At 39.8% G+C, this 27,984-nt stretch overlaps 1 long non-coding RNA gene across 1 annotated transcript; it reads right to left on the bottom strand.

The window, feature by feature from the left end:
• Positions 1-7,041: 7,041 nt before the first annotated feature.
• On the bottom strand, positions 7,042-7,616 carry LOC111607562. Its single transcript, XR_002752340.1, has 2 exons — positions 7,214-7,616; positions 7,042-7,137 (listed from the first exon to the last, which is right to left on the bottom strand). It is a non-coding gene; the product is annotated as an uncharacterized LOC111607562 (long non-coding RNA).
• Positions 7,617-27,984: the final 20,368 nt, after the last annotated feature.

Raw genomic sequence — 27,984 nt, forward strand, 5'->3', positions numbered from 1 at the left:
GAGAGACAGGAGGGAAGTCAGACACAAGATGAGAAACCTGTTCCGGATACGAGTTTCAAAATAAAATAGAAGAAATATGTGAGGCAAATGTTTTTTCATGTTTTTATTTTTGCTTTAATTCCCTCACCTAAATGTTTAAGACTATCATATAACCCGAGTATATACGGAAAGGCAGGTAAAGCTTTCCAAACCAATCTAGAGCTTACTTGCTGACTATAGCTAGATTTGCTACTTTTGTTTGGCCAGATTTTTGGATGCAGTTTCACTAACAACATTCAGCCCCTCCACCACATAATTCAGAATAATAATAAAAAAAACTTTAATAGAACCTATCTGACAACATGAAGTAGTCCAAATTATCCCTAAAATAACAATTGAGAAAAAAAGTCATTAAGTTTCCAGCGGGAGCGTGTCGGCTGGTTTGAGTCGAGTCCAGGTTCTGGTTCAGATCTGAACTCGCTGCAGTTTGGGTTCTGATGGAGCTTCAGCGGCTTCTCCAGACGCGAAAAGTTTCTGAAGAACACAAAACATTGCAGAACAGAAGTGAGATTCAGCAAACTCTGAGTTTCTTCAGGAAGTCAGGGTTCAGTAATGTGAACCGAACACTTTACTTCACTGTATTATAACATTTCTGTGAGCAGGTGTGTGTGTGTGTGTGTGTGAGGGTGTGTGTGTGTGTGTGTGTGTGTCTCCTACAGGTCAGTTAATGTTCAAACCAACAGATTTTAAAAGGCGTTTAGCTAGACCTTGGTTGTACAGAAGTGGTCTGCAGTCATCAGCGTTTTTATGATTTGATTTGTTTAGAAGTTATGTAAAGAAAACCACAAGTATTATAGACATTTATTTATTATTATCGGTTACTTTCTGAAAGATGTGAAACAGAATATAGAAACAATAAGTTGTGTATTGAATAATGTTTAAAATTTGTGCAGAAATGTGGCTTTTTCATCCATGATTCTTCTCATTGTTGTTTGGGCGCCGAACGTCATCTTAGCATTTGCTTGCTAAATGGATCATTATCAGCTGCGACCACAAGAGGGCGGTAGAGGAACAAAAAGAAAATCATCTTTGTTCATTACAGTGCGCTCTTTGCACCTGCCGCGCTGACTTCACAACGCAAATGCGGCTCTTGTTTTCCGCTTTGAGTTCTCATGACAGCTAGAAAAGACGACGTGTTGTTTCAGACGAAAATAAAACCATACTATGAACATTGCTTTCTTCCTAATATAATGGGCTTTGAAGTTGTCATGGATTACCAAGGGATCCTGAACGAAGAAGACGGTGGCTTGTAAATATTCGTCGCTAAAGTTCAAGTTGGAAAGTTAAAGGTAACGCCGCACAGCGAAGTTTCCAGCCTTCACTTCACTCCGGATGAACTTCTTCAGCCTAATGAACAAGGTAAAGGAGCCTCCTGAGTTTCTGTCCAAAACAAATAATCCTACAGTATTTATTGTTGTCAAAGGCGTGTGGTCTAATGTTGATAAAGGTTTTATTAATTTCTTGATTAAAAATGAAAAGAATTACCTGATGTTCTATCTGATTGTTTTAATAGGAAACTCCATCTGAAATAGATTTTTATTATAATTATTTTATGATTTTTATAGAAATCGGTTGCTTGTTAGGAACCGTGGTTTGTGTCTATGCTTTGAAAAACATTGACCCTGGATTCAAATCCAAGCAAAACCTTCGTAGCGGTATTTGTACAAGTTTGAATCGATCAGTTGTCAGTTGCTTGGTTGGCACAATGGATAGTGTCTGTGCTTTGGACACATGAATCCTGTGTTCGAGTCCAGCTTATTACCTGTTATCATAATTTTGTAAGCAAAATCCGCTTAGTGGTACTTGTACAAGTGTGATATTATTTAAAACAATGTGGTTGCAAGGAAGTAAATTTGGTAAGACTTTATTTGAAGGGGTGCATGTAAAAAGAACATAGGATTCTTTATAAATGTTGAATTAGGTTTGAATTAGGTCCGCTGTATTTTATATTTCTGTTTTTTTGTAATTGTTTTTTTTTTAGCGATCTGGACAGGTAACGTCCTGTTCTGCAGTGCCGGGGGGCCAGACGGGTGTAAAGATAATTTTCTGGACCCGGACTCAGACCTCAGAGACGCAGAGTGATGGATCCTCTGGGGAGTCAGAGGCAGGAGGCTTAAATGAAGTGAGCTCTGCTACGTGAGCGCTGAGGATTAGAACAAGCAGAAACTATTATTAGTGGTTTATTGTGTTGCTGAGCAGAAACTTGGTGCAGCTTTGGCTATTTTATAAAAGTCTTTATAGATAAAACTGAATCTGATCAACTTGAAAATCTTTATTAATTTAATGAAATAGTCATGGAAAAAAAATCTTGAAATGTTTAAACATAAATAATCTTTAAACTGAAATGTGAACTGGTTGTTATTTTCCATTTATTTCCTGGTAGTGATGATCAGACAGGATTCTTCTCATTGGCAACACACCTCTGCTGTGAGAGGGGGCGGAGCCTCAGGTGGGTCCGGTTCAAGTTCTGGAGAATCGGGTCCAGTTCGTTCCGACTCGGTTTGTGTGAACAGAAGGAGAAGTAAAGATCTGATCAGGTGAGTTTTAACTCCACATTCTTCTGGTTTCCAGTCCTGACTGGGTTTTCTCTCTTTGAGCTGCTGGACAGAACCAGAACCAGAACTGGGCCTGGTTCTGGTTCTGGTTCTGGTTATGATGCAGAGCTGCAGCACCTGGTTTCAATCAGGAACTCTGATTTTCTCTGAGTTTTCATCTGTAACCCAGACAACAAGCTGAGTTTGCTCCCAGTTTGGAGTCAAACTGGTACCAGTAGGTCCTGAGTGTTTGTGGCCCGGCTGAGATATCTGGGTTCCTGATTGGTGGATGGAAAATATTTCAATATGAAGTCAATAATTTATTGATCAGAGAGGATTTCTCTGGGCTTTTATCAGTAGAAAATCCAGATTGAATCAGACATTTTGGATCAAATGCGTTACTTTATGGACTTTCTTTAATATGGAAAACTTTACCTCTTTCTGACCATCGCTCCATTTCTGAGTCTTTCTGGTTTTAAATGTTTGCTCATTAGAAAATCATAAAATTGTTGGTTGAATCACAGCAATAATTTCCACAGCTGTTTGCCAACTTGCTAGGAAAGTTGTTTTATGTATTTTATATTTGAGTCACTGAATACAATCACGGACATTTCAAATATCCATGTTTTTCCTTTACTCTGATTTTGTTTTAATGAGGAAAATCAAAGTCCCTGGTGAATTAATGAATGAAACGTATTCATACCCCTTTAAATTTCTCACTCTGTTTCATTGCAGCCATTTGCTAATCTCAGAAAAGTTCATATTTCTTATGTTCTCATAACTTAACTTAATACGCATTAGCTACAATAATGCAGAAAACATCTACCGTGCAAGCAAGAAAAACGATTTACACCGCACGCTGAATTGAAGATGAAGACTGAATTGAACTTTGTATACTTCTTTGACTGCCATCAGGGAATCAATGTTTAAAGTGTCTGAATGGTCTCCAACATGTTGGTAGGTGGTACAAGTCAAAGTAGCGTCTTTGTGACTGGTAGGACTATAGATGTCTCAGCAAAAAACATTTCCTAAACCATTGCACTGCCCCCACCAGCTTACCTTCTCTCCGTAGTGCAGAGTGCAATGCACACCCACCAGATCAACGTGACTCAAAAACCCAGGATACTTTCTTTGATTGCTGTTTTTTGCTATGCTCATGTGTCCATTGTTGTTTGCCAATAGACAGGGGTCACCAGGTGTCTTCTAACTGGTCTTTTGCTATGCAAACCAGCCTTCACTTTGCCAACAATCACTTTATTGCTTATATGCCATTGTTTCTGTGGATCCCTTTTGGGGAAAACATATCACTACAGAGTAGGAACACCCAAAAAGAGCAGCGACTTTTACAGTTTCAGCTGTTTTCCATTGGCACACATTCCTTAAGATAAAGACCCAACCTATCTATTCATATCCGCTATCAATTGTCTTAACAAGACAATTGAAAGCATTTTTTCTAGACAGGTTGACTGTTCCACTATACCAGTAATGCTGCAAATTATTTGGTGTTGGTTTGCATTTATGTAGGCCTTTGGTATGTATAGGAAGAAGTGTTGTGGTCAGCAGTAAATTCAGATCAAGAGTGTGTGTGTATGCATCGTTTCCCCAAGAGGAACAGTATGCAAACCCTTAGTCACCACTGCAGATCTAAAAGGAAGCTAAACTTCATCTTTCATTCCTCGAGATAGTGGCAGTTCTTTGCTGGAGAATGTTTATTCTTTTAAATTCATATATTAAGTTTATTTTAATCAAAACTTACAAAGAACAGTGCAAATCAGTGTTAATTTTGAAGACTATTAATTTAATTCCTTTAAGATGTCCTAATTTGAGTAAAGCAGAATTGGAGGACCCACTTGAAGTTCCTTTCTGATCTCTAAGCCCCACTGGTGGTTGTTGTAAAGACACAGTTTCCTGACCACATAATCAATCACTTGCGAACTAAACTAATCACTTCCCTCCATTTTTCTCCAATCAATGCACTAACTTTTCCAAAGAGAAGCATTTGATTTGTGCATGCTTTGTTCTCGGAAATAGATAATTGCCTGTTTTAGAAGTTCTGCAACTGCTGAAAGCATTGACATAAAAAAAAAAGAAAAAGGTGGACTATTTGCACAGCAGCGGCCCATATCTCTTATTTTTGCTATGCCATTTCCTTAAGATAGCTTTGGATGTGCCGATTGGTTTAACTAGTTTAAATATTGATTTAAAAATGTCCCTGTCTTAGATAATTTCCTATTATTTGACAATGTTTTTGTCCACTTTTGCAGTTTTATAGAGCATTTTTTTTATTCAAACAAAGATCTCTGCAGTAAGATAAGGAGCGTTGTTTGTGGGCGGAGTTTGTGTGACCCGTGAATTTAAGGGGAAGTTCTTAGGTGTAAGTGGAAGTTGTGGATGTGAAACATGAAAGCTTCCATACTACCAAATTTCTACAAACAACCCAGGTCGTAGAAAGTGTTAAATCATGTGGGAAATGCAATATTTATCTGCAGGACTATAATCAATAATTCTTTTAAGACTAATCTTTTTTTTACTACATAAAATATTTTAAGCTTCCGACTTAACATGTTTAACAAACCAGAGGTCGCAGCTTTTGGGGGTGGAGGAGAACTTTTACTTCCAGAGGACACAGATAAAGATTTACGTACATCCAAGTTTTAAAATTGTTCTTTTGTAGGTGTAGCATTTACTGCAATAACATCAATTAAAATATAATTCTTTGACCTGCTAGCGAAAGTGAAAGAAATCTAAAGAAATGTTAAACGTTATTTTAAGAAAGGGGATTTTTCTTTCTTTATTTCCTTAAGACAAGTAATTGCCTATCGCTGTTTGATGTTCCCTTTTAACATGTTGTGAATTTATAGTCTTATACTTCTCATGATCCTATTATCGAAGTCAAATTGTTATTCATGTTTTTATTGGCACAGCTGCAGCTTCAGTGTCTTCTATTTCATGCAACTTCCAACCTCACACATGGATCCCCTTCTTCTTTTATTAGTTAATTTAACCAATCACCTCTTACACAAACTCCTCCCACATCCAGGAACCTCCCTGTTAGTGACTGCGGAGATCCCCTTCTTTTATTAGTCAGTGTATTACTGAAATGCTGAATTTTGTATTCAGAACAGGTCACAATGGAAAGATTTCTTCTCTTTCCTTACTGTAATTTCCAAACACCACAGCACAATTCTAAACAGGTAGGTTTTCAGTTGAGATTTAAAAGAAGTCAGTGTTTCAGCTGTTTTACAGTTTTCTGGAAGTTTGTTCCAAATTTGTGGTGCATAGATGCTGAAAGCTGCTTCTCCTCGTTTGGTTCTGGTTCTGGGGATGCAGAGCAGAACCAGAACCGGAAGACCTGAGAGGTCTGGAAGGTTCATACAACAGCAGATTTATAATGTATTGTGCTGCTAAGCCGTTCAGTGATTTATAAACTAGCAAAAGTATTTTAAAGTCTATTCTTTGAGCTACAGGGAGCCAGTGTAGGGACTTTAAAACTGGTGTTATGTGCTCTGTCTTCCTGGTTTTAGTGAGAACGCGAGCAGCAGCATTCTGGATCAGCTGCAGCTGTTTGATTGATTTGTTGGACAGACCTGTGAAGACGCTGTTGCAATAATCAATACAACTGAAGATGAACGCATGGATGAGTTTCTCTAGATCTGGCTGAGACATTAGTCCTTTAATCCTGGAAATGTTCTTCAGGTGATAGAAGACCGACTTTGTAACTGTCTTTATGTGGCTCTGGAGGTTCAGGTCAGAGTCCATCACTACTCCCAGGTTTCGGGCTGATCGCTGGTTTTCAGTTGTAATAACTGAAGCTGTGCATTGACTCTAGATCTATAACTCTAGATCGTCCCCCTTTAGGTCCAAAAATAACTTCAGTTTTGTTTCTGTTCAGCTGGAGAAAGTTTTGGCACACCCACACATTTATCTGTTCTAAGCATCTGTTCAGTGATTGGATGGGGTCAAAGGTCACCTGGTGACATCGTAATGTAGAGCTGTGTGTCATCTGCATAGTTATGGTAGCTAATATTATTTCCTGTTATAACCTGAGCTAGTGGGAGCATATAAATATTGAATAAAAGGGGTCCTAGGATTGAACCTTGGGGTACCCCACATGTGACCTTTGACCTCTTTGATGAAAAGTTTTCAATTGAAACAAAGAAATCCCTGTTCTTTATGTAGGATTCAAACCAGTTAAGCACTGGACCGGAGAGTCCGACCCAACTCTCCAGTCGATTCAGTAATATGTCATGGTCAACAGTGTCAAAAGCTGCACTGAGGTCCAACAGAACCAGCACTGTGGTTCTGCCACAGTCCGTATTTATATGGATGCCATTGAACACTTTTACGAGGGCGGTCTCTGTGCTGTGGTAACCATGGAAACCAGACTGGAAGGAGTCAAAGAGGTTGGTTTGTCATGATGGGTGCGTTTTTCAAGCCCAAATGCAGAACATCACACAGGAGAGCAATGTGAAAATAAAGAAATTTATTGAAAACACTGCTGGCAGGAATAGTTGGGTCAGGTCGGGTCCAGGGAGAGAGGCTGGTTCAGGGAACAAACAGTTCACTAGAGAGGCAGAGGGAGGTGATGAGTTCAGGTTTGTAGGAAATGACAACGTTAAGAGTGAAGGGGCAGATCTTACTTGTGATCGGCAGGTTAGAGAAGTGAGAGGGTAACTGCAGCGTCCGGGGTTTTAGTTCTCAGAGGTTCCAGGTGGTCGTCTTGTCTGACAGCGGGGATCCAGGAGGCAAAGGGAGTATGTCGGAGGGCGGACAGGTAGGCTCAGGATCAGCGGTTGTAGAGGAGCCAGGAGGAAACACCTGGAGGCAGGAGAAGCAACAAAGAAAACTTTCACTAGGAGCAGATCAACAAGGCAAACCAGAAGCAAGCTTCTAGGGGCTCAGAGGTACCGTGACTGGCTAACACTCAAGCGCCGAAGGACTGGCAGTCAGCTCCTCTTGAACATCTCGCTGATGAGCCAAAACTCGCATCAGGTGTGGGATGACGTCATCCACGCCCTCCGACGGAATGGTAAAGGCGCCATCTAGTGGTGGAGAAAAACAAGTGCATGCACAAAAACTCCACAAAGGAGCTAAAAGACCCCGGAACATGACATTGGTTGTAGTTAGGAAGCTAGTTAATTGTTTACACACAGCTTTTTCAATAACTTTGCTGATGAATGGGAGGTCAAAGGTCGGCCTGTAATTCTGCATTAGTGATTTGTCCAGATTGTTCTTTTTTATAAGTGGTTTGATTACTTCTGTTTTCAAAGCCTGGGGGAAAACGCCTGATGAGAGCGATGAGTTTACTATTTGGATCAGATCAGCAGCAATAACAGGCAGGACTTTCTTAAAGAAATGTGAGGGTAAAACATCCAGACAGCAGGAACTGGAGCTTAGTTGACTTATAATTTCCTGTAGGGTTTTATAATTAAGTAGTTGAAATTGGGTCATTTTTCCTGTATTTGTTTTGTTTGGGCACAGCATTGGTACTGACTTTATAGTGGATGTACAGATTAATGCTCTGATTTTTTGAATTTTCTCTGAAAAGAAGCTGGAAAACTGGTTGCAGGCGGCAATACATTGGAATTCAGGCGGTAACGTCACAGGAGGGTTTGTGATTCTGTCAACTGTTGCAAATAAAGCTCGAGCATTGTTAATGTTTTTGTTTATGACATCTGCAAAGAAAGCCTATCTTGCATGTTTTAGTGTTAAATGACAGTTACGTAGTCTTTATTTATAGATGTCACAATGAACGTGGAGTTGAGTTTTACGCCATTTTCGTTCTGCCCTGCGGCAGAGTTGTCTTGCAGATCTAACTGTTTGTGCATTTCTCCATGGAGATTTCTTTTTACCAGACAAAACCTTCATTTTAATTGGGGCAATGGAATCAATAATATCTGAGACTTTAGACTGAAAATCATTTACCAACTTATCTACATCATTACAGCTTAAGGGTGAGGAAGAAGAGTAGATTTGTTTAAAAGTTTCTGCTGTGTTTTCAGTGAGAGAACGTTTTGTGATGGTTGCTGTTTGTCCAAGTGGGTTAAAAGATAAAGAACTTTCAAAGATAACAGCGAAGTGATCCGACAGGGCGACATCAGTTACAGAGACATTGGAAATATTCACACCCTTACTGATAACCAGGTCCAGTGTGTGTCCTTGAGTGTGTGTTGCTTGTTTGACATGTTGTGTTAGACCAAAAGTCTCTAAAATATTAGCGAGCTTTTTTGCCCCTCTGTCTTGGGGGTTGTCAACATGAATGTTGAAATCACCAACAATTATTAAACAATCATAATCAATACATATAAGAGATAGAAGTTCATTCAAGTCAGTAAAGAAATTTTCCATAAAAGTTGGAGTTTTGTATAGGGTTACTGTCAATGTTCGTTTGTGGCCTTTAACCTCAATTCCAAGATACTCAAAAGAGGTGAAGTGACCCAAAGAGATTTTAATTTATGGTATTCTTAAATATTGAAGCCACGCCTCCTCCTTTTTTGTGTTTTCTATTCTCACTGAAGAAATTGTAGTTAGGAGGCGCAGATTCAATTAGTACGATCGATTCGTTATTATCATTCAACCATGTTTCTGTCAGAAACATGACATCGATATTATGCTCAGTGATGAAATCATTAATTAATAGAGCTTTAGCACAGAGAGATCTGGTATTTAAAAGAGCTAGTTTAAGTGACTTGGAGGCCAAGAAATCTTCAGTCTGATGTTCCTTTAGGAAGGGGATCAGTCTGATGTTTGAATTAGGTCCCCTGTATTTTATGTTTCTTTTTCTTGTAAATTTTCTTGTAGTGATCCGGACAGGTAATGTCCTGTTCTGCAGTGCCGGGGGGCCAGACACATTCTGGAGCAAGAAGGATGTAAAGATAAAGTCTGGACCCCGGCCTCAGACCTCAGAAACGCAGAGTGATGGATCCTCTGGGACGTTAGAGTCAGGTGACTTAAATGAAGTGAGGTCTGCTACGTGAGCGCTAAGGAGCGACGTCCCAAGTACAACCTGTTGATTCATTCCATCTGTAAATTTAAGAAACTCCGGTCCAGAAGACATTTCTCCATGTGTATCTTGTGAATCCTGTGAATGAGTGGGTGAGCAGAGAGGGAGGGGAGAAGGAGGAAGGGAACCAGTCGCTCCGTCTTCAGTCGATGTATCAACTTGTTTTTGTTCCTGATAAGGTTTCTTCCTAGTCAGAAATCCTTGAGCCTGTTCTTCTGAAGCGATGATCACGTTGCTGTCCTTGTTGATAAAGTGAGAAAGATTTGCAGTGAGCAGCTTTATCCCATGTTTATTAAGATTGCGTCCACTTCTTCCAAAAAGGTGAAAGCGCTGCCAATAGATCCAGAGGTTATCGATGAAGGTCACTGAGCTGGCAGAGCAGCTTTTAATCAGCCATTTGTTTATCATGTCCAGCCTGGAGTGTTTTTCGTCTCCCCATTGAGGTGATGGAATTGGACCACTGAGAAATAACTTCATTTTTAACTTTCCCATAGTTTTCAGAAGGATATTAAAGTCCTTTTTCAGAATCTCAGATTTCTGCTTTGCCACATCGTTGGCTCCAACATGCACAACTAAGGACTCAATATCTGGCTGATCAGCGGTTAGCGAGAGAACTTTACGAGTTAAATCAGATACAGTGTCACCAGGAAAAGAAATCACTCTCGTTTTCTTGGGATTGCAAACGTGACTGATTCCATTTACTGCCTCATCTCCAACAATAAGCACTTTTGGCATACCTTTCGTTTTCCTGGTAGCCGCTTTGTCCTTTGGAGCTTTGGGGGGTGGATGTGTTAGACTTGCCTCATTGTTGATGTTTGAAAGCGAGGTTTCACTCAGAGGCTCAGGCTGGAGTACAGAAAATCTGTTTTTCAGTGGGATTCCCACAGAGTCAGAATGTTTTGAGGCCCGGGCTGGTCGCTCTGTCCTTGGGAGCGGGGTCGGTGGAACCGTTTTGGTTGCAGCTGCTTGTTTGTTTTTCTTTGGTGGAGCAGGTGTTGAGGTTGAAGGTGGGTTTCGGCTCAGAGCCGGCCACGCTGATTCGTCCAGGTGAGGGGTTCTCCCTGTCAGTCGCCTCATCGGATCTGCGGTGTGAGACTTGCCAGGTCTCTGGCAACTCTACTGTTGCCTTTAATCATAGCGTTACCCAGTCAACTGTGTGGCTGTTTGGCGCCAGCAATATTTCTAAGTTGCTTCCTCTTTTTCTGCTTGGCTTTGAAAATTGTAATATGTGTTGTTCAGAATAGAGCACATTAATCTGGATTTTCAGTCTTTTTTCCCCTTCATGTTATTAGGAGAAGGAGAACCACAAAAAGATATTTGCTGTTAATTGAACTAACTTTTTTTTTGTTTTCGTTCATTTATTTTTCTCTCCACAGAAGCTGCACCTGATGAAGCAGTCAGTTTCGGCTGTGGGGCCATACTGGAAGAGGACATTGGTTGAGATAATGCTGTCATCAGCAAATCCTTCTTCATATTCTGCTCTTAACTTTTTATGAACATCAAAAATAATCCAACATCAGTTCTGCTTTTTTTGTTTGTTTGTTTTTTCGGGTGTGTGTGTATCTGCTCCAATCCCCAGTCGGTCGTCATCGCTTGTATTGAGCCGGGTTCTGCTGGAGGTGTCTTCCAGTTTAAGGAGAGTTTTTCCATTCCACTGTCACCACTTGCATGACGGACCACTTTAAAGTCAACAACTCAATGCAAGCGGTTTCCTGCTGTTGCTACGTGCTCATCCAGGAGGAGTGAATGATGAAAATCAATAACTCGATACCATCTGCCAAATTAACCTTGCTGTATTGTTTAACTAGGATCAATTGAAATGTATCTGTGATAGAATTGAAATGATTGATGTACTTTTTGTGTTGCAGATGCTGCCATATCACAGTGCAATTGGAGCTATCTGAACATTGCACTGATCAGATGGAAATAACGAAATGAGTTGGTCCTTTCTGATCAAATAAAAACATAAATTTCTTCTTTTTGTAAGCAGAACGAGCAATGTAAAACAGGCAACTAGCAATATACTGCTAAAATCGGAGTCTGTAGCATATTTTATGTCACATGGCTGCAGGTGGGATGGGAACTCGGGTGCCAACGCTGCAGCTTGAGAGAATAAGGTGATGCCTGTGCCTGGCTGGTTTTGTCTCTCCAAAGACAAAAACTAAAGCTGTTTGAGAATATTTCTAATTGTTTCACACCAAAGAAAAAAACTGCTGCGCTCTTCAGTTAAGTTTGATTCTATGTATGTATGTAATCAATGCTTGTTTTTTTTTTTCTTGAATTGAAGATGCTGCATCCATCCATCGACTTACCCAATGCTGGAGCCCTTCATCATGTTGCTGATGGATCCGCTACCAACATCAATAATCTATCTACAAATCAATGTCACAGACGTTTGCCATATAGAATATTTTTTTAATGTTTTCTCATGTTGAAAAACCTAAGGTTTGTGCTAACCATAATATGTACACAACCCACAACCCTGTGCATGTTTTGTTCTAACTCTGAGCATGCGTATGTGTTAATATCTAAATTAAGTCACCAAGAAACCAGGCCTTACATGTCAAAATGAACTGCAGAATAGCATGGTACCTCTCAACTTTGCTGTGATAATAATATCAAGTCTTTTTTAGCAATTACATTGACTGCTTTGAGTGTGGTAAGTACCAGAAGAGCAGTGGTTGTCAAATTTGCTACTTAAGGTATTAATGAGCAGTGACTCTTTTCTCCAAGATAAGTGCTCAACCATAGTTACAACTTAAATGTTTAAGCACATGTACACACAAATGCTCCCCACTTTTTGTGAACGTAAGTGGGAAAACAAAAGGTAATTTGTTGTTTAGGAATGGTGCAGTATGAGCATACTTCAGCCAGGGATAGAACTTTAAATTTTTCCAGTGGAAAGCAACTTAATGAACAAAACTATCCTAACTTGGATAGCGCAGTCGATTACATATGTGCTTAGTACCTAAAAATACTAGGTTAAAGTCCTGTTTCCGACAGACACCGACCTTTAAAAGTTGGAGTTCTCCCAACTTTTTTGTAAACAGGACAAACGAAAAGTCATGTTTTCATTAGAAATGCTCAAATTTGCACTCCCAACATTGTGGAAAATATTTTCAGGAGAGATGAAGATGTAACGGGTGGGTCAGTGACATTAAGCATTTGTTGTAAAATTGGGTGTTATCTGCATTGTAACTAATGTCCTCATAATGAGTCTAATATCTTTTTCTACAACCCAGGATGAAAAAAAAGTCAATGTGTAGTGAAACTTTACGGAAAAATACAAAACCTTTTTACTTGCTGTTAATCGCCATAAAAGCATTTCAGCCAGAAATAAAATCAAAGGATGACAGTGAATCACATTTGTGGTATTTGTAGAAGTTTGAGCGTTACGGTTGCCAGTTGCTTGGATGGCACACTGGATAAAGACTGTGCTTTGGTCCCGATGATTCTTAGTTCAAGACCTGCATGGTTTTAAATTTTCACAAGGAAAACTGACTATGTGGTATTTGTAGAAGTTCAAGAGTGACGGTTGCCAGTTGCTTGAATGGCACACTGGATAAAGACTGTGCTTTGGTCCCGATGATTCTTAGTTCAAGACCTGCATGGTTTTAAATTTTCACAAGGAAAACTGACTATGTGGTATTTGTAGAAGTTCAAGAGTGACGGTTGCCAGTTGCTTGAATGGCATACTGGATAAAGACTGTGCTTTGGTCCCGATGATTCTTAGTTCAAGACCTGCTTAAGGCATGGTTTTGCTGTAAAATATTGTTAGGATGAACAGGTAATTCCCCCCCTCCAACCGGGGGGGGGGGGGGTAAGGGGGGGGGGGGTGCCAGAGGATAAGAGTGGGGGGGACAAGAAGAAGAAGTGGGGAGGGTTAGGGGGGAGAGGAGAAGGGGGGGACAAGAAGAGTGGGGGGGGGACAACAAGAACAAGTGGGGAGGGTTAGGGGGGAGAGGAGAAGGGGGGGACAAGAAGAGTGGGGGGGGGACAACAAGAACAAGTGGGGGGGTTAGGGGGGGAGAGGAGAAGGGGGGGACAAGAAGAGTGGTGAGGGAGAGGAGAAGGGGGGGACAAGAAGAAGAAGTGGGGGGGGTAGGGGGGGAGAGGAGAAGGGGGGGACAAGAAGAGTGGTGAGGGAGAGGAGAAGGGGGGGGACAAGAAGAAGAAGTGGGGGGGTTGGGGGGGGAGAGGAGAAGGGGGGGACAAGAAGAGTGGTGAGGGAGAGGAGAAGGGGGGGGACAAGAAGAAGAAGTGGGGGGGTTAGGGGGGGGAGAGGAGAAGGGGGGGACAAGAAGAGTGTTCCCCTCCCCCCCGTAGGGGGGGAGGGGAACACTCTTCTAGTAGTGTGTATGAGGAGGAGACAAGAAGAGTGTGCCCCCTCCCCCCGTAGGGGGGAGGGGGCACACTCTTCTTGTAGTGTGTAGGGGGGGAGGGGGACAAGAAGAGTGTCCCCCCCTCCCCCCCAAAGTCAGTTTTCCTTGTGAAATTTTAAAACCATGCTGGTCTTGAACTAAGAACCATCTGGACCAAAGCACAGTCTTTATCCAGTGTGCCATCCAAGCAACTGGCAACGTTGATGCTCGAACTTCTACAAATACCACATAGTCAGTTTTCATTGTGAAATTTTAAAACCATGCTGGTCTTGAACCAAGAACCATCTGGACCAAAGCACGGTCTTTATCCAGTGTGCCATCCAAGCAACTGGCAATGTTGATGCTCGAACTTCTACAAATACCACATAGTCAGTTTTCCTTGTGAAATTTTAAAACCATGCTGGTTTTGAACTAAGAACCATCTGGACCAAAGCACAGTCTTTATCCAGTGTGCCATCCAAGCAACTGACAACCTTGACGCTCGAACTTCTACAAATACCACAGTCAGTTTTCCTTGTGAAATTTTAAAACCATGCTGGTTTTGAACTAAGAACCATCTGGACCAAAGCACAGTCTTTATCCAGTGTGCCATCCAAGCAACTGACAACCTTGACGCTCGAACTTCTACAAATACCACAGTCAGTTTTCCTTGTGAAATTTTAAAACCATGCTGGTTTTGAACTAAGAACCATCTGGACCAAAGCACAGTCTTTATCCAGTGTGCCATCCAAGCAACTGGCAACCGTGACGCTCGAACTTCTACAAATACCGCATAGTCAGTTTTCCTTGTGAAATTTTAAAACCATGCTGGTTTTGAACTAAGAACCATCTGGACCAAAGCACAGTCTTTATCCAGTGTGCCATCCAAGCAACTGGCAACCGTGACGCTCGAACTTCTACAAATACCGCATAGTCAGTTTTCCTTGTGAAATTTTAAAACCATGCTGGTCTTGAACTGAGAACCATCAGGACCAAAGCACAGTCTTTATCCAGTGTGCCATCCCAGCACCTGGCAACCTTGGCACTAGAACCTCTACAAATACCACAAGTTTGGACCCAGGAACGTGATCTTTTAAAACAATCCCTTAAGCAGGTCTTGAAAACCTTTGAATCCCTTAATATTGCACCTGCCTCAAAATGTGAATTTGTATCAAAGAATCAGCATACTTCGATAGCTGAGGTTTAATTAGAATGTTCTGGTTTGCACAAAACATCTTATTTAGACCCAGTCAAATGATGAATGCCATCATTTTTTAATAAGCTATAAAGTGCTTTGTTTTTTGATTTTGAAAGGCTGGAAGTTGATACCACACTTATTTGTTCCAAAACGCAACATGTTTGAAAATTAATTTCAGCCACAACATGATAAACCACAACTGATTTAAAAATAATTCTAATATACACTGGCGAACTGCTTTGTGTATCGGTGTGGGAACAATCGTCTCATCTTGAATGTGAACAAAAGAAATGTGATGATTGTAGATTTCAGGAGGAACAGGATTAGCTCAAACACTGTTCCCATCATGGCAGAAGAAGTGGAGATGGTTGAGGAATATGAATACCCTTGTGTTCACCTGAACACCAGACTGCAGATGCAGTAGGGAGGCCGTCTACAAGAAGGGGCAGAGGAGAATGTAATTTTTGAGCAATTTAAAGGTCTCATCTCTTCTGCAGGCAGCTGTTGGTGTAGCAGCATCAGACCCAGAAACATAAAAAGGCTCAAAATCCTGCTAAAGAATGCTGGTTATGTTTTGGGGTCGACTGTATAACGTTTGGAGATAATGCAAAAAGGATCAAGAAAATTATGGACAACCATGACCATCCGCTTCATGAGTGTCCTGGAAAAATGGTGTCTTCAGTCAGAGGCTTCTTCAAATTCGATTTCAGACATACCGCTAGGAAAGATCTTTAATGCCAACACCCAACTCTTTGAAGAAGTTGAATTAATGAGGTAAGTTTAATTTCCCTTTGGAATCAATAAATTATTTTTGAATTTCATTAAGGGATGGCTGAAGATGGTTTTTCAGTGTTTCCAGCCGCCTTCAGCTAATCACATTTATTGAACTGCCCCCTTTTATGATAACTCCCGGCACAAGGAGTTATATTTATGGTGTCAACTTGGTAAATTTTTAGTAAAAGCCTTCACCAGGTAAAAAGGTTAACTTACGTTAACAATCTACTTTAAGTATTCTCTGTTCATTAAAAAGTCTGTATGCTAGATGCATGGTGTGGTCATGATTCACAGCATACATTATGCCAAGAAAGATTTTGCTGTGTCAGAAGGAAAGCAAAACAAAATTTTAATTCAGGAATTTAACCTCTCTGATGGTCAGATTGTTTTTTTTTTTAAAATAGAGTCATTGAATGGAAAAAATATATACATATACAGTACCTATTGCAAGATTTTCATTCTCTGATGTGTGTTGCTTCCGCATCATTTTAATACTAAGTACACATGACCAAAAAAACCAAAAAATAAAAACAGTGATGTGTCTGGAAGGAAGAATTAAAAACAAATGCCATCCTATTTTTCAGAGACACTTTAAACAATCGATGGCCCCTCCAGAGTAATCCATATTCTCCAGATCCATATTTGCAAGTCCTGAGACATCAATTATCTTGTTGAATTAGTATTCAGAAGCCAGAAATGACGAGTAAGGCCTGCATATAGCAACACACACGGACTCCTCTCCAAATACTGAAGTTTTAATCATGTATAAATCACACACACACACACACACACACCAAATTCACATTCACCCCAAATAGCAATCCTTTTGTGAAAGGGGAAGTAAGGGCCCGAGACGGGGCGTGAAGCGCCGCTCGCTACCTAACATACATAATGAAAAGTGCAAGCTCCGTCATTTTCTGGAGATAAAAGTGTTCTGATGAGAGCTGGAGACAATAGCAGGACATTAATCTCCTTGACGTACCAAGCTTTTGCTTTAAAACACTCGCTTCCCCCATTCAGGCCCGCTGTACGCTCCAAAAGCATATCTGGTTTTGTCACACACACACACAGAATAACCTTTTGCAAATAAGATGGAAAATTGCTCAAGAGACAAAATACATGGACTGACTTACATCATAAACACATGTGCACCCCATCAGACTTGGATGACAATAGACATATTTACATGGACAAACTCATATGCTCCTGGAATCAGCAGAAGTTTTATAAAGCACAAGAAAAAAAAAGCTCTTTTAATGGGAGAAATCAAGCCATGTGGATTTCACTTCATTTTCAACTGGAAAACATTATCAACCAGTTTGCTCTGTTTAGTATGGAAAAATGTCAGGCAATTCTGATTGGTCTCCAGGTACTTCAAGCTTGAATTGAGGTACCTTTGAATTGGGACATTTGGAAAGACTGAGATAAACGACGGCCGTCTCTGAGCTGCCAAACGCTTCCCAACTTGGAATAATGAACTGAATTAAAGGTTTAGAAAGTAACAGGTCAGACATTTTCTGTACACTGCTTCACAAATCAACAAAAAAGACAGAAAGAAAGAAATTTGAATCCAGACATATGGTAGCCTGGTAGCACAATAGAACCCTGCTAAATCTGAAAAGTGGGTTAAAGGCATGATTGGTGAGTTTTACATGGACCAACAACACTTTCTAAGTTATCACTGAAATATGCATCATGTATGAGCAGCAAAGGTTTATCCAACAGGCCAAAAATAACTGCATCTTCCATAATTCAAGTTTCATCAGTTTGGATCTGAACCCATTTCAGTCCAGATGAACAGTTTTTTTAAGGTTTTAAAAAATAATAACTGTATATATTGTATATATACACACACACAATGATACATCAGATGACTGATGTATGCAAACCCGATCTACCAAAAACAGTACAGAATATCTGTCTACAGGAATATCTTAAAACATGAATGAAACAGAAAATCCATTTTTCAAACGACAGTGTTACATGACTTCCATTTTATGTCCTCATGCGGGGTGAGGTGAAAAAGTTTCAGGTCTCATCAAATGGAGAATGATCAACTTACACTGGAAGAAAAAAAACACACACACACACAACACATGAATTATTCATGACTCAGCAGAAGATAAGGACCTCTTTGGCTGTTAAGTCATCCCTCTAGATGCCAGGCAACATCTGTTTGAGCAATTGGTCCCTTGCTACATGAATGGTTAATTACCCAATGATTAAACTGGTTGACCGTATCGACACGGGGGTTTTTAGAGCCTCAAAAAGCAATACAAAGTCGGAGAAATATATATATATATATAAATATATATATTTTTTTTTACAACACTGATTTCTCAGAATTCTTCCTCTAGAACCTCCAATTGGTCCAGAAAACAAGTTCATTTCTTAAAACATTTTAGATTTTCTTATTTCCTGTCAGCAAATTAAGCTAACCTGGCTGTGTTCTTTGACTGTTCAAGGTTTTAAGATTTTAGCTCTTAAAGCCTGAATCTTTCTTGTTTCTGTGAAATGTTAAAACACTCCAGATTTAAAAGTTTATTTTTTTCCCTCCTTCAGTTATTGTTGAAATCTTTTCTCAGAGCACACCGTAGACATTTTGGAAATTAAATGTTTGAACTGTATTTTTTATCAAGTTAGAGTAATAAAAGTTGTTGGCTACAAAAAGGACATAATGCCTTCACCGAGAGTGGCATTACATTAAAAAACTACAAAAAGGAAAATGAAGCTCTTTAAAAGAATAAAATTCAATATCATAAAAAAGTCCTTGTATTTATTATTTTGCTATGTTAATATTTCTGATGAGAAAGATATAAACATGATCAACTTAACAGAAGTCAGAAACCAGCTGCAGCTCTACAAACTCACCTCTATATTCAGAGCGGGGAATTTCCGCCCTCTGGTGGCCATAGTGGGAACTACAGTCCTGATAATGCTGCATTGTTTACATTTAATATCCACTTAATGTGGAGTTTAGAGAAAAACTAACAGTCTTCCTGAGTCATATTGACTATTTACTGACTCACATATTATCCTGATATTTTTTATTAACTGTTTGGAGTTATATATGTAATAAAAACAGTTTAAAATCATAAAATAAACTGCCGTGTTAAACTCTTACAGGAAGATTTTTCTGGTCAGACTGGATAAAATCCTGCAGTGACTCTTATTTAACGACAGTAATGTAAGCTGACTTGATTTGACTTTATAAAATTTAAAATTAAAACAAAGATAAAAATCCGGTTGAACAATTTATATGAAGAACGTCTGTAGTTATGATAGTTCACCACCAGAGGGCAGTAAGAACTCAACCAACCATCATAAAACTGATAAACTTTAAACTTTTCACTAAGTAGTTTCTAATAACAACAGCGATATTAACTTAATCCTATGAATAATAATCTATATATTTTATATTTGTATGTTATTAGATATGGCGATTAATTATTAAAATAATTTAGACACAAAGTGAACAACAACTACTTAGAAAGTAACAATTTGTATTATTCTAGATGAAAATGTATTTGAAAAAAAAATACATTTTATTCTGTAAAAATCCCAGAAATATTAATTGTGGGTAATTTTGAGAATCAAAATCTCAAAAAGCTACAAATATTAAGAAAAATATATTTATTAGTAATCAGCTGAGATCAGAGCATCAAGCTGGATAAAACCACCTAAAGGACAATTAATAAAGTTAAAAAGTCAATAAAGCTTTTAAATATATCTGAGCACTGTAGTAAACAGATTATTTAACTTTTATTTGTTCAGAGACTCGCTCTCTACCGCCCTCCTGTGGTCAGACACTGTAACTACACACTAAAATTCTTTATACTAGTTTAATAAATTAATGAGCGATTATTAATTTCCTTTGTCCTTTATACTAGTTTAATAATAAATTAATGAGCGATTATTAATTTCCTTTGTCCTTTATACTAGTTTAATAATAAATTAATGAGCGATTATTAATTTCCTTTGTCCTTTATACTAGTTTAATAATAAATTAATGAGCGATTATCAGTGAACTGAAGGACAGTCGCTGCTGTTCAGCATCAGAGTTTAAATTTGCAGCTGCTGATAATCAGTTTGTGTGTAAAACCAGCTGCTGGAGCCTGTTAGCATCGTTAGCATCGCTAGCTCCGCTCAGAGTCTCTTCGGGCTGTTTTCATCTCTGTGGAGCTGCTTCTAGTTCACACTGACAGATAAAACATTGATTTCATGTTAAAGCCGAAAGAAGATTTAAGAAATAAAACAGCAGAAACACGAAGAAAGCAACACGGGCTTCATTAGCCAATCAGGAGCGGGAAACTAGCTAGCTGCTAACTTAGCCTTCTGCCCCCTAGTGGACGCAGTATGTAAATACAACCAGAGTAAAGCTAGAGAGCTGATATGTGAATAGCACTTCCTGTGGATTCCTTCAAAGTAAAACACAAGAAACCAAATTCTCCTCTAAGTACATTTTAGCTTGTTAGTTTATTATATTATCAGAAAGCATAAGTGTGTAATTTTCTTAGGATGTGATATAAATTATATAATTGGGCTCTGAAGCAAAATTATCATAATTATTCTGTTTTCCAGAAAAAAATAATATATCATAAATATTCTCCTGACTCTAAAACGGAAACTCGGCATCTTGGTGAACAAACCAGTTATTTATTTCATCAGGAAACATTAATATGTAATTTATTTAGGATATATAGACGAGTTATCTGTATGTAAATAACACATCTATATATTAAATCAGTTGTCAGTCCTTTAGACAGACCATAATAATATTAGTATTTATAATGAGAAAGATATAAACGTGATCAACTTAACAGAAGTCAGAAACCAGCTGCAGCTCTACAAACTCACCTCTTTATTCAGAGCGGGGAATTTCCGCCCTCTGGTGGCCATAGTGGGAACTACAGTCCTGATAATGCTGCATTGTTTACATTTAATATCCACTTAATGTGGAGTTTAGAGAAAAACTAACAGTCTTCCTGAGTCATATTGACAGTTTACTGACTCACATATTATCCTGATATTTTTTAATTCACTTTTTGGAGTTATATATGTAATAAAAACAGTTTAAAATCATAAAATAAAGCTGCTGTGTTAAACTCTTACAGGAAGATTTTTCTGGTCAGACTGGATAAAATCCTGCAGTGACTCTTATTTAACTACAGTAATGTAAGCTGACTTGATCTGAATTAAAATAAAGATAAACATCTGGTTGAACAATTTCCATTGATGATGTAAATAATGAATTAATCCAGAAAGACGGCAGGGTGACCGATGGAGAATGTGCTGATATGTGATGAAAATCGACTGTTTCATCTCATGTAGATCTGAACATATAAACTCATATCCAAGCACCATCATAGGTGGAGTCGTTGGTCCCGTCCGTATTAGCGCTGAATTTTCCTGCTGCCCTGAACACATCTTCAGTAAAACCAGCCTCACTGAGGCCAATAGACCAGCGCTACGTTGCAGGAAAACTCTGAAGCTTCTTGGCTGGTTTTGGCCTCTAAACTGAGACGCTCTCATATGAAATGAAATGTTGCACATTTAAGGTGCTGGAGATGACCTTTAACCCCTCGCTGTCCCAGGTTTTAGGTAGTGTCGAGGTGAAGAGCCAGACTCCTGATCTGCTGTGAGTGACGTGACGCTCGGTGGAAGTCCTGCATCCTGTTCCATCTTCATGTTGGAGACGTGAGGCTTTGCTTCTCCTGTCTGGGATTTGATGGGAAACGAGTCACAAGATTCAGATGATTTCACAGTCGTCACTTTGACGATGCAAACTCTGGTTCCTCTCAGTGTTTGGTCTGTCAGAACGCTGCTCAGGTTCCTCCTCAAGGTTTTCCTGCTTTTCTTTAAAGTTGTACGACTTTAAATCCACACAAATAAACCAAAGAAAGTCGGTTATTATCTCATCTTCTAATGCAAATTTTCATCCGTCAACAAAAGCTGAAAAACAAAACTGTTCTCCTGGAACATCAGCTGTTCAAACTGATCCATCAGATCTGTGAGCAACATGGAGTTTATCTCAGTTTCATTTCAACTTTGACCTTTTGTTCCTTCCTGTTGCATCAGAAACTTCCCGTCCTTAAAGTGAATCAGACGGTTTGAGTGAAACCAGGTTTCAGGTGGACTGAAGTCGTCTTCACTGTGAACTTCATCAACTTTCTGCTTCACAACAAAACCTTTCAAAGCCAAACACACATCCAAGCAGCTGAGTCACAAATGATCCAAGTTCAAATCTTGTGTTTCTTTTCTCTGGAGGATCTGCTCAGGACGTCTGGATCTGTTCTGAAGTGGATTTAATGCTACAGATCCGGAGGAAGTTTTAGTGTTTGGCTCTGAATCTATAGAGCTGCTATCATGTCTCATTTTAGCTCAAGTTTTATCACCACAACAGAATAAAATGACATTTTGCCCCATTAACATGCTCTTTAAAGCTTTTTAAATGAAATTAATACTTCATATTTCTGCTGAATTCAACTCTTGTATCTTGAACTCAGAGTATTTTTCTCTCTTCTGTTCCTGCAGATCATCAAACAGATCAGATGAAAAATCAAACTGAAAATCTTCAACATCCTGATCGACGTCTGGAAACTATTTGAAATAGAAACGTAAAATGTTCTGAGGTCGGTGACCGCCTCGTCGTCGGCCTGTTGCTACACCTGCACGTGAAACCAGCAGAAACGCTGTCGCCATGGAAACGCTACGGGGACACCTCGGGTCCAAACATGGAGGAGGCGGCATCATGCTGAGGGGAAGCTGGTCCCAGTTGATGTGAGTCATTTTGATGCTTTTCAAGGTCATAGTGAAAGTAAAAAGCTTTAACATATAAAACATTATTTTAAGATAAATATAGCCTTCTCAAAAATAAAAACACTTTTTACTCTGAAGAATTTTAAAGAACTAATAAAATTAGAATTAGTTTTATTATAATGAAACTATTTTGGATTAAAACCAAATTAAAAACTAAAACTTTTCATAATAATGACAAAAAAATCTGAATTTGTAATAAAAACAAAATAAAAAGCCAATAAAAAGAGAAAAGTGTTTTAAAGCCATGAAGCCAGAACAAGATTTAATCCTGTTCCTGTTATTCCATGTAACATTCTGGAATAAAACCAGGGATTTAATCCACACAATGTTCAGATTTTTCTCCTTCCATGTTTCCAGCTGGTGGCCTCAGAGAACAGAAGATGTTTTAAAATCAAAACTTTAAACCAGAATGAAAAACTAAAGCAGCATCAAGCTGCATTGTAGCTGAAAAACCCCATTGAGCTTCAGTGAAGCTGCTGAGATGAATCGTTCTCACCTCCATGTCCAACTGGAAACTCCTGACAGCAAAAACTGCAGAAAGTTTTAATCCCGTCGCCACTGACAGGCTGAACCAGATTCTTTGCTTCTCATTCCTGCTGCAGCTGCAGAGTCTCTTGTTCTTTCTAGTTTCCTCCATATGAATCTAGGAGAGAAATGTTTCTAATTAGATGTGACCTCTGACCTGAAGAATCCTCTGCAGACGAAGCTCATCTGCACTTTTTTCTTCTTCTTCTATTATTATGGAAGTTGGCAAAAAACTTAAAGTGTCGCCGACACGATAAAACCACTGACATGATTTACAAAGATGAACTATTGACCTTTCATTGTGTGGACACAAAAACCTCCATCATGTGACCTGAAGGCCTCTGATTGGTCGCCTCTAGTGATGTCATCAGAGGCTGGTTGTTGCTCTGCATGAGACAAAGTGTCTAAAGAGTAGTGATGGTCAAATGAAGCCTCATGAAGCAATGAAGCTTCCCGGCCCATTGCTTTGCCCAAAAGTTCATAACTCGATGCTTCATTCATTTCTCACTAGTGACATCTGCTGGTGAAACTGTGGCAGCCTTGTCACTCAGATAGACATATTTAAAAACAATTAGTAAATGCAATATTGTCAAAGTTCTTGTCAAACTCACGTTTAGTAACAGGAGAGTCAATTAAATCCTATTTAACTCATCTTTATTAGTTATTACAATCATTTGTAGTCAATCCTGATATATGTTGACGGTCAGTGGCTGTTTTCTTTTGTCACTGACTGATTTGACAATAAATATTTGTTTTAGTGGATTCGGAGTGCAGCGCTTGTTGGGGCAAACAGTTTTCTTTGAGTTTTGATTTGCCTCCTGAAAAACTAAAATTCTTCAAAAGTTCTTTTTCTTGGTTTTCTATTGGCTCTCTGATCTGATCCCTTATATTTTTACTCATCAGCCAGAATTTTACTTTTCCAACAGCTTTAAGTCGTTTCTGCTGTGCAAGACTGATATATTTTTGCAGAACAAAGAAATAGTGGAAATAATTTCAAGAAGGTGAGAATTTTGGAGGTGAAGGGTTTAATTATTGTTTTTTAAGAATCTTGTGAGCAAACATATCAAGTTTTCCCTGATTTTTTTCTTCTTGCTGGCTCCTTTTCAATCAGGTTTATTTGTGTAGCACATTTCAGCAACAATGCAGTGTCAAAGTGTTTTACATAATAAAAACACACAAATATAAAGTCACAAAATAATCAACCATTGAGAAAACTGGTAACAAACATTACATTTGTGAAGCCATCATCAAAATCATTAATACACATGAACTATAAAAGGTTCCTTTTATTTCGGCCACTGATGAAGACAAATATTCCTCTGATGCGATCAAATACAATAACCCATGAAGCAGCGGCTCATCACGCTTTTATTGTGAAAACCGACACGCAAAATGAAGCAGGAGGAAGAGCAGCAGAACCAGTAAAGATACTGGAACCAGTTCAGCTCAGCAACAGGAAACTGCAGCTTTAAGAGAGTTTGTAGAAATCTGCTGTCAGTTTGTTGGTTCTGATCAGCAGGAAACCAGAACCCGACCAGAACCACAGCTCCATGAAGCCAGCAGCTTGGCTCTGAAGGAGAACCGGGCCGAGTTCTGGTTCTGGTTTCTCCACAGAGAGAAAACCCAGAGAGGAAAACAAGAAGAAGTGAACACTCACCTGATCCAGACTCTGCTCTGCTGCTGCATGGAGTCTGAACCGGTTCTGATCCAAACCTGACTAGAGCTGAGGCCCCGCCCCTTCACTCTCCTGAGGCTCCGCCCCCTTCCAGGTGATATTAAATTCGTTTCCTTCCATGTTTCCTCTCTTTGTTTTCTCAGTGAGTTGAGCTGTAAAACTTTAGGTCAGATTTGAACTTTTTCAGGTTTTTCTCAGTTTTCTGCTCATTTCCAACCAACATTTTATTGCAGGAAATCATTTCAGGAAGGAACCAGAAGATTCAGGAGTCTGGGAGATGTGACTGTAACCGACCTGAACACTGAGGCCCCAGAGCGCCCCCTGCAGGATCTGCTGCACCATTAACCAGACAGAAATGGCAGTTTTATACAAGTTATTCTAATTCAATAGTTGATTTAATTAATCGAGTTTTGATTGAAAAGATTGGTTCTTCTCATCTGTTTTATTAAAAAAACATCTTCAGTCTGAATACTGCAAAAATAAACTGCTGGCTAAATTAGTAGCTTAAAGCTGAAATCAACTTGAGATGTTTCTGCTTTTACTAATTTAAGCTGTGAAACTAAATGTGAAAACTTAAAATACAGCAAAAACGGCATGGAGGATTAAAATGAAGGTTTAGTTATTATATGTGTACACAGTCAGCTGCATAAAAAATACACAAAGATTTTTGAAAAACTTTATTTGGTCATTAAACATCCAGCAACCCACATTGCATTAGAAGAATTATGAAAATCAAACATGAACCAATCAGCACATTATCCCAGTGATTCTCTGAGGTTTGAATAAATCAGTAAAATCACAGTAAAGAGCCTGAAGTTCTCTAGAAAACTCAAAACATGAAATATGGAGTTAAAAAAGTAAAAACCAAAACAAACTGAGAGAAATTAAAGCTGAGAATCAATGATGACGTAAAACTTCAAGATTTAGCTTTTACAATGAACATAAAATATATAAAATCTTTTTTTTTCCAGGTTCCACATGTTCCTGAAAACTGCTCTAAGATCAGAGTTTCTGTAGGACATCCAGTTCTAAACTGGTTAAACTGGTTTCTGTGATGGAAGCTGAAGTTTCTCTGCAGTTTCCAGTAAAGCATCTTTTCATCTGTGGAGCTTTGAGGAACATTTTCATGTCAGCAGAAGGAAGAAGCAGCAGAGAAAAGAGGTTTGAAGTGTCTTTCATGGCTTCAAAGCTGAACTGAAAATGATTCCCATGTTTCCATTCTCAGACCATTTCTGGTTCCAGGATGAAAATGAATCAGAGAGAAAAAAGATCAACTTTCCAGTTGAATCCAGTTCAGATCAAAAGCCCAGTTTGAATTGGATCTTTAGAATAGAATAGAATAGAATTCAACTTTATTGTCATTGCACTGTCACAAGTACAAGCAACGAGATGTAGTTTGCATCTATCCAGAAGTGCTCTACGAGATATAATATTTATTTACGTATGTACAAGACTATGTATGTATGGACTATAAGGGGTTATAGCAAGAGATATAGATATTGTGTATAAATATGGGAGCTATATGCACAGATTATACAGAATATATAAGAATGTTAGGGAATGGATTATAGATAAATAATGGCAGATAAAATTTACAGGTTGTATGTGTGTGTGAAGAAAACAGTCCGTGATGTGTGTGTGTGTGAGGATAGTCCATGTGTTATTGTTGTATGAGAAGTTATGGGAGTACAGTCCTTATAGTTTACGTTTTATGTCAGGAGGCGTTCAAAAACGTGACAGCCGTGGGAAAGAAGCTGTTCCGGTGCCTGGTGGTTCTGGTCCGTAGGCTTCTGTAACGCCTCCCAGAGGGCAGGAGGGAAAAGAGTGTGTGTGCTGGGTGAGTGGAGTCCTTTATGATTTTCCCGGCCCTTTTCAAACACCGCTTCCTGTAGATGTCCTTGATGGCAGGGAGTGGTGCCCCGGCGATATACTGGGCAGTTTTCACCACCCTCTGCAGCGCCTGCCGGTCGGAGACAGAGCAGTTCCCGTACCAAGCTGTAATACAGTTGGTGAGGATGCTCTCAATGGTGCAGCGGTAGAAGTTCGTGAGGATCTCTGAGGACAGGTGGTTCTTCCTCAGGGTCCTCATGAAGAAGAGGCGCTGATGTGCCTTCTTAATGAGTTTGGAGCAGCTGGTTGTCCAAGTCAGGTCCTCGGAGATGTGGACTCCCAGGAACTTAAAGGTGTCCACACGCTCCACCACCGTCCCCTTAATGTGGATGGGTGGATGTGGGTCAGCGTTCCTCCTGAAGTCCACGATAAGCTCCTTGGTCTTCTCGGTGTCCAGCTGCAGGTTGTTTTTGTTGCACCACTCAGCCAGACGGTCTACCTCCTCCCTGTAAGCGCCCTCGTCATTATCTCTGATGAGGCCGATCACCGTGGTGTCGTCTGCGAACTTGATGATGGCGTTAGAGCCATGGACAGGTCTGCAGTCGTAGGTGAAGAGGGAGTAGAGGAAGGGACTCATCACACAGCCTTGTGGCACTCCGGTGTTTATGATGATGGTGGATGAGAAGTGGCTGTCCAGTCAGGAAGTCGAGCAACCAGTTACACATGAGTGGACTGATGCCGAGGTCTGTGAGTTTGGTGATGAGTTGTGATGGGATGACAGTGTTGAATGCTGAACTAAAATCTAAGAACAGCAGTCTGGCGTAAATGTTCTTACTGTCCAGGTGAGAAAGGACAGAGTGCAGCACTATAGAGACTGCATCCTCTGTGCTCCTGTTCTGCCTGATGCAAATTGGTGGGGTTCTAGTGTGGGGGGGAGACAGGTTCTGAGGTGTGCTAGGACCAGCCGCTCCAAGCACTTGGTAATGATGGGGGTAAGGGCTACAGGGCGGTAGTCATTGAGTCTGGTTGGGTTGGGATTCTTGGGGATTGGGACGATGGAGGTAGACTTGAAGCAGGTCGGTACCACAGCGCGGGCCAGGGACAGGTTGAAGATGTCCGTCAGCACTCCTGCCAGCTCCCCAGAGCACGTTCTGAGGACACGTCCAGGTATGGCATCAGGACCCGCAGCCTTGTGGGATTTAATCCTGCTCAGAGCCGCTCCTACG

The sequence above is a fragment of the Xiphophorus maculatus genome, chromosome 24 (assembly GCF_002775205.1).
Source record: "Xiphophorus maculatus strain JP 163 A chromosome 24, X_maculatus-5.0-male, whole genome shotgun sequence".
NCBI classification, from domain to species: Eukaryota; Metazoa; Chordata; class Actinopteri; order Cyprinodontiformes; family Poeciliidae; genus Xiphophorus; species Xiphophorus maculatus.